Below are 8,614 nucleotides of genomic sequence, written 5' to 3'. Positions count from 1 at the left end.
AAGGGCAAACTACGCAATTGCCTTGCGTTGGAGAAGGGTCTGCTGCGACCCAGCTAGCCCGTCAAGCCACATATAAACACGCACACACACACACACACACAGATAAACACACCAACCCACAAATAAACACACACACACACAGACACATACACACACAGACACTGAAATCCGTATACATACTCAACTATGCAGGAAGGCCTCTGCGTTTTGTCGAAATTGAATTCGTTCATGATTGATTGCGCATACGCCATGTCCGCCCGTGAGCTCTTCTACGCCTTCACATTCCCATCCACCTCAGTGTTTGTCTGTGCGCCGCAATGTAGGCAACACTCTTCTGAAACACCATCCAATGCCATCCGATTTTTGCTACCAACATTTAATTCCACACAATTCGCTTAAATTTTGTTTCAATTTCAATTTATCTACGTTTTCTCACCGTTGTTCAACGTGTACACGAAACATTTTCGGATGCCATCACATATTTACTGAGTGTAGAGCAAACCGACAGGGGAAACAGGGCGAGGCAAACATGCTCGTGGTGTATTGAACTTTCATTGAATTATGTTTAGGTTGTGCGGCGCTGTGGATTGAATTTTGCTTAATTCTGTTTGCATTGTGTGCGTGTTGAACGCGCTGCACAGATATCGACTCCTGACTAACTGCCCGACTGACAAACTGACGCGATGACTGACTGACTCACTGACTGACTGACTCAAGCTTTAGAATTTGAGGCTTGCACTGTTTGCCAGCTGCCTGTTGCTTTTGTTAATTTTATTAATTCGATATGTATCTGCGTGGGGGCAACGAATTTTGACTGTTTGCCGATGGGTTTGAAATGTTGAAAGGAATTATTTTAATAAGCATCAAATCATCAATTCAAGAATTTCAATCAGCTTGCAGCAGAAATGTAACAAATAAATATTTGAAAATGATCGATACACATAAATACAAGAAATTCCAGCAAATCATTTGAGAAGAAATAAATCTTGGCACCTTTAAAGACAATTTGATAGTTTATCTCTCATTTAATGCATATATAAATACAAGAAATTCGATTCAAATTTTCTAACGCTCAACAGAAATTTTAATTCAATTCATTCTTCAAACGAATAATTGCATTTTATATTTGTCGGTTTATATAGTTCCCAATAAATTAATAAATAAATATCTATCTGTGAATTTTTATCGTTTCCATGTTAAATAACTGCACCAGTTATTTAAACAAAAACGATATCCTACAAAAAGATTAAGCTGGCAATTACAAAACAGTTTTTTTTTCTAAGTTGTAAATTTGAATATTTCTTTATATTTTATGCGACTGCAATATTTCTCTTTTGGCTCCACTACAGTATTTTTATAGGGTGGATGCGCAGTGAAATTTACGCTTTTTTCACTTGGCATTGAAAAGAGACACAGAAGTTTTTTATACGCTTCAGCATATAAATTTTCACGCACAATTGTTGTAAAGCATTTAATTTAATAGTTTGTGCTTGTGACCGCTATTATTTTTTGTATTGTTATTTTTTGTTGACTGGTAAGGGATACAAATCTTTTTAAGTGTGCAAATTTCGGTCGACATTTCTGCATGTTTTTTACGACGAGCATGTATAACAATTTGCAGGCAAATGCAATTTGCCACAGCGTTGGCGTGACTGGGGGAACGTGGGCGTGTGGCCATGCCACTCCCAGTGGCACAACTAGAGTCTAACTGGAAACCAGTGGCGTTGTCTGTCAATTTTTGTTAAATTGTTTTGCAAACATTTGACAGCATGTTCGACAGTGCCAAAGCTCTAAAGAGGCAGATCAAGTATATATGGTGGATGGAGCTCCATATCCTTGATATGTGGTATATATATATATATATATATATATATATATATGAGCATGTTTGTGTATGAATGTGCGTAAGCAGCTGCAGCTTCTGCTCTCTGACAACTGAAATGCTTGTGGGTGGCTGTCGAGGTATTTATATAGAGCGCACACTGAGTATGGTTGTCTATCTATTTCTTCGCATCGGTTTCCAACCGAAACCATTACCAAAAGCCCGCAGCCATTGTCTGCAGCGCCAGCTGCATTTAAATTGCATTTTAAATTGACTTGAAAAACGCAAAAATTGTAGACCAATACGAAGGCAACCACAATTTGACAGTGGCTAAGTGTGTGGGTGTTTAACTCTATGCAACATCTACCGAAAATAGCCACTAAAATCCATTTGCCAAATTTTATTACACACATTTCCCAGAAAAGAAATGTAATCAAAAGAATATCTGTCTGCAACAAAATCAGAATATTTATATGATGACAAAGCGATAAATAAGTTTGCAAATTGATTGGGGCATATGCGAATTAAATAAATACAAACGGTGAGCAGAAAAACTTAATTGTTATTCGTATTCATTGCCATTTTTGGTCTGGTTTGGTTTGTTCTGATCGATTGCCAATCCAACGCATACAAAAAAAAACAAATAAGAGAAAAATAAATTCATCGAAATTGACGGGAAGTGCGCGCATCTGAAATGTGTGTTTGAGCCAACGCAACATTTCCCCGGCCCCCCGACATTTCCCCCCACTCCATAATTTTCTGTCACACACGAAAAACACACACCGGAATAAAGAATCATTTATGTTTGGGTTTTGTTGTTGCGGTGGTAAATGCTGTTTTGGCACTGTAAATAATTGTAAAAAAGAAAATCAATTGTCAGCTTATAAATATAAAATGAGCTGAGTGGGAGAGGTGAAGGACAAAAGAGAGATGACAACACAAATTGCTCTTATTATTTGTTGTTGTTTTGAGTTATTTTGGCAGCAGAAGCAGCAGCAGCAGCAGCAGCAGCTGTTATTGTTGGCTTTGTTTTTGGCACAGGTAAACAGGGCTAATTCCATTTCAGTTTAATTGAGTATACTTGACTTTTTTTGAATTAGAAACAATTAGAAAGTGGCTTGCGCCGTTGGACAAATTAACTTGATTATAGTTGCCCGCTTTAGGCATATTTGCAGAGCTGAGCATATTAAGTGGAAAATTGTTCTCAGTGTTGTTAATTTGCGATGCTTCTCAGCAGCATGCCATGCCACTGCTGCACGGTTGCACTGTTGCCCGGCTGCACTGCTGCTCTTGTCTGCTTATCGTGAGTGCTCTTTGGGGCCTATGGGGTCTAAGTGCAGCCTCTCGAGTAGTCCGGGCTTGAGTCCGAGCATGAGCCTCACTTCTGAGGCCACTGAGAGTTGCCTTCGCCTTTGACATGTGCCGCTTGTTTGAATTTAATTTATTGTTTTGCTTGAACAACTATTTGATCTCTGTCTCTGTCTGTACTGTGTAGCTTTGTCTCTTTTTACTTCTCTCTCTCTCTCTCTCTCTCTCTCTCTCTCGTCTTACTTGGCCCAGTGCCTGTTCTATTGGTGTAAGTGTCCCAACAATGTCGCAGTCGCTGTTTTTATTGCCAAATATTTTTTGCGCACTTATTTGCGCTAATTTAATTTCTTGTGTAATTTCATTTTTATGTAGTCAACTTACGGCGACTGCCTTGAAACCGAGACTGCTTGCAAGCGACAGCAAACCCATCCGGCAGTTGTTTGCCTTGAGGCGAACTTTGTCAACAATTCCGCGCACAGCATTGAAAATTGCTGCTGTTTGCAAAAAAGGACACAGGACCAAAGCACAAACAGCGCATCATTATGAGCACGAGCCCCCACCCCCCCTGTTCCAGTGGTGAAAGCGGGGGGCGTGTCAGTGTGTGTCACTTTAACGAATTTTTGCAAAAGCAAAAATAAAAAACAGCAGTCGTTCCCCCGTTGCCGCTACACAAGTGTCTCGAGGCACTCGTCGCTCTTGGGCTTAAGGTCAAGCGTCTTTGTCATCTTCCATTGCCTACTTTTAGGCGCAGTTGCGCCGCCATTTCCAGCAAATAAATAAAATTCAAACACATATACACATATACATATATATATATATATATACCCGTAGACACTCCCCCACAGACACCCTACTTTGTGGCGCCTGCAGGCGACGGCTCAGCCACTTAACATAATTCACGCGACTCTTGTTAGATGGCGCCACTGCCGAAATGCACCCAAGCCAACCTGCTTGTCTCCACAAATGTCGAAAGTAGCATTTGCCCCAAATTGATGCCGATTATTTACCTTTCAATGCAGCAAAATGAGCAAACTTTTAGCGTCTATAACCGTTATGGTTATAGTGATTGTAATAGCCATTTGCAGTTTGTATTTTTTATTGGCACTTCAAATTGTATCCTTTCATAGATTTATTGCAGCATAGCAATGGTCAATGTTGAGCTAAGTACTTGGACTAAGTAACTTTGGTGATTACCAGTGCATATATTTGTAATGAATTTGTATGATTGGTTTTAATATCATGCCTGAGATAAATCTACTGCGTCATTTCCTTCGCTGTGCCTGGTGGAAATTAAATTCCAATCTAACAGCGCTCAATCTATCTAGACAACATCCGTTGACAGTAAAATGTCGAAGTTATTTTTATGATGCATTAAATTTAACATTTATGGACAATAATCGTATGGCAAGCATAATTTTTTCCAACAGTAATTGAAAGCTTAAGTCAAGTTGTAAAATATCATTTTTTAAAGACAATTTTAATCCTTGGATTTATTTATACAAGATGATGAGAAGTTATCATAAAATTATTTGCTAAATAGGTTATAATCTGCATTTATTGAAATTCTAATTGAGCAACAGCTGCTTTTCACCATTACTTTCTCACATATTCGCTGAAGGGCTAAGAGTGTGGAAAAAACTAAGTTGAACTATTTCTATTAAATATATTTTATTATATTTTGTGCATATTTAAAATTATAGTTGGCAGCTGATAAAGCTTTCTGTCATTTCAAATAACTTTTGTTGACTCAAATGGCATATCAAAATTTTTGCAAGCACCATTACCCTTATTTTTCAGTTAGTTAGATTTCACATAGGTGGAACGTGGACTATCCATTAGTTGTGACTATATACATAAGTATTTGAGCTCGTGCGCTTTTTTGGCTAACCCGAAAAATGTTCATTGCTCATATTCTCGACTCGCTTACGAGGCAAAAGTTTAAGTACAGTTCAAATGATTGGCCCAACTTTTCTGGGGCCAGAATGAAAGGCGAACTTGCACATACATATATAGATAAAGGGCGAGAAAAACAAAGAGAAAGACAGAGAGAGAGAGATAGAGTAAGGTAGTGGGTCCATAGATAGTAAACCTACACGTTGAGCGCTTGCAGCATAGAGAAATGTTTGCATTAACATGCAAAAGTGCAGCTACCCACACACGAGACACACGAGACACACACACACACACACACACATACACTCATAACACATACGCAGCTGCACATGCGATAAAAGTTTTGTCAGTCCACATTATTTTCACATGCGATGGCTGTGATGCATTTTGGCAAGCGCTCAAAAGTATGCAATGGAAAACACGTCTCTGGCTAACAACGCACAGCATGCCTATATACATATACATATATATATGTATATGATGATATGTGAAGTGTGTTTGTTTGTTTGTGTTTGTCCTTGCGTGAGACTGCCAAGTTTTGCGTCAGATTTTGGCTAAGTTGCGTGCCGCTTAATAGAACTTGCAACTTTATCTTGGCAGCCAAGTCGTCGCCAGCTAAGCCGCATTGCAGCAACTTAATTAAAAAGGTTGACACTGCCACAGACAAATTGAAACAGAGAGCGAGAGCGAGAGATAGAGATAGAGAGACTTTGTTAAGTGCTGTGTAAAACTCGGAAGTAAGTCAAAAGTCAACACGCATAAAAATCACTCGACACGCGCGCGTCTAAAGCACAACGCACAAATCGCGACCCAAACGTTTAATTTAGCAGGTGCGGCTGCGTGTGCCCAGAGGGGCGGAGCAGGAGTGCGGGGGTAACTGTCGGAGTCTGGGGCAACTGGGCGTGAACCCGTATAAATTGTCATGCTTCAAGACGCTTTGACACAAACAGGCAGCCGGCCACTGCCACCAATACATCCAGACAACGTCGTAGCAAAAGTGTGTGGCATACTTTTCATCGCCAAAACGGAAATGCTTTCGCAAAAAGGCAGCTAACAACATGGCGACCGACAGCTACAACAGCAACAACAACAGCAACAGCAACAACAAAAGCAATCACAATAATCTGCACAGATTTACTTTCGTCTTTCTCTTTCTGTATTTCTAGGTCTGTCTGTCAAGCGACGAGTTGATTTTTGTCACAGTTTTCCTTTTTTTTTTATGGCATATAATTTTATTAGGACATGTGTTAAGCATTAAAGTCGATTTCTCCGAGAGTCTCTGAGTCGATAAACATACACAACTGGCTGCCTGTCTGCCTGTCTGTCTCAGCATTTGTTACTAGGCTCTAAATATTTGTACATCTGCTTAGTTACAACATTTATCAAGTATAAGTCTACTTCTTGTTGACCTACAATATTGAACAGCTTGTGGGGCTACTCAGTTTCAACTGCGGCGTCAGCAATATAAATATGACTTTCGCTGGCTTCACTGTTTTTTTCTCTTATACTCCGATATATTTATATTTTGAATGCAGAGTTACACAGCATCCGTTCAGAAGTTTGAATATTATTTTTACAGAAAGCTCGACTTTATTCCGCTTGAACTGTGAGGCAACCGTCTTTATTATCGTTATAAAATATTTGCTTACTAGAAATATTTTATTTCTAGTAAGCAAACATTTTATGTATGTTCAGAATGTTTTTATTTAAATATTAGCTTTTCATCAACTGCCAAAATAATTCAACAAGAGGTTCAACTAACATTTTTCAAGCTGACTTATTACTAAATAAATTTAAAAATAGTTATACATTTAAAAGACCCAAAAAGAGTATTTTCTGTTCGGGTAGTCGACAAATACTTTGCACTGCCATTTCCTTTTGCTGTTTCTTTATAATTTTGCTTTCTTTTATCGTAACTTTTGGGCGTTTTGTTGTTTGTGGCTGGGGCTTTGGCGCAAATGTGTCTTTTATTTTGCAAATTATGGTCAGGCAAGAGCAGTAAGAACAGCTAGCCATGGCAATAATGTTTATGGCCAACCATTTCGGCCGCTGGCCGCCATTTTATGCAATTTCTTTTGTCGCATTCAAGTCGCTGCCGCAGCCGCAGCCGCAGCAGAGTCTTCCAAGTAGCCAAGCAGTGATTTAGTGCTTATGGCAAGTTTATAAATTAAATTTAATGAAGCAGCAAGTCAAACTATTACCCAGTACTTTCCACTTTCGCTATTCTCCTCATTGTACGGTGCATTGATTATGTGCCACTCACATCACCCACACACACACACACACTTTACATACCCACACTTGACCCGGGTGTGCCAAATATGATTTAGTAGCGAGCAGGAACTTTTGTTTAATACTTAAAAACTTCCGAGCTGAATTGGCCAGGCAGATTGAACGACTGCACGTTAAGTTGCCACCCTTGTGCATAGATAAAGTCATTTGAAAACATATGACTGGCATTATGCAATAACAATAACAAGATAAGAGCTTTGCCAACGGCATCGCAAGCCGAACTGGCATACATAAATGTCGCACACGCATCAATTACGAGTGTCTCTCACAAAGGCCAACCAAAAAGTAATTATCGGCAACTTGTGCCAACGACGACCCAAAACACCCAAGCAACAAAATGTTTTAAAATTCAATGCACAGACACACACCGATACACACACACACACACCAACACACACACACACACACATACGCACAGACAGGCAGCAAGAAAAGTGCCAACAATAGAACGCCTGAGCTTATGCAACATAATCCTAGTTTATGACGGTTGGGGGGCCTCTCCTTGCAGGTTTGTGTCTGTGTTTGTGCGTTTATGTGCCCATTTGGAACCAGCAGCTGCTCAACCAACTGTACAAACATACACCAACAACAACACACAAACAAATATATATACACAGGCGTACTTCATAGAGAGACTGCGACCAGAATGTGGATCGAATCTGCCAGAATAGGGAAGTGTATTGAATTTGTGGCTTTTCCCATCTGGGATTTTTTGTCGAAACTAACATGATTTTAATCAATTTATGTTTTATATTAAATTAAACATATTAATAATCTACTTAAGAGTTCGAGTACTTGCTGCTAAGAGTCCTACGACTCTGTGGCCCTATTCAATATGTGTAGCTAAAATCTAGATTTTGTTGAATAGGTTGTCAGATATAATATATATGTATATATGTATATATATACGATTTTCATGTTAGCTGATGAAGTTTCTTTGAGCAAGTTGAATGGTTTTCAAATAAAGAGACTCAATTCCTCATCTTTGGATTGCTGCTATCAACAGTTGATTATTGCTTTTGCCATGTTAAAATGTGAAGATGTTCATGAATGAAAAGTTTCAAAGAGATTTGAGACTGGCAAAGTTATTTAGAACCTCATTCTGCCTCACTGTGCCTCACTGGTCCCACACACACTCAAAAGCCGTACACATGTACACACATATCTCTACATAACAAGTGTCATCAGCACAAAAGACACGCCATGATATGGGATTGCTGTTGCTTGTCAGTTTCTACATACACATATATAAATATATGGATACGACCCCGGTTCATATCTTGGTGACGCTGATACAGC

The sequence above is a fragment of the Drosophila grimshawi genome, unplaced genomic scaffold (genome assembly GCF_018153295.1).
Source record: "Drosophila grimshawi isolate 15287-2541.00 unplaced genomic scaffold, ASM1815329v1 contig_1377, whole genome shotgun sequence".
NCBI classification, from domain to species: Eukaryota; Metazoa; Arthropoda; class Insecta; order Diptera; family Drosophilidae; genus Drosophila; species Drosophila grimshawi.
Note: the sequence above shows the minus strand (reverse complement) of the source record.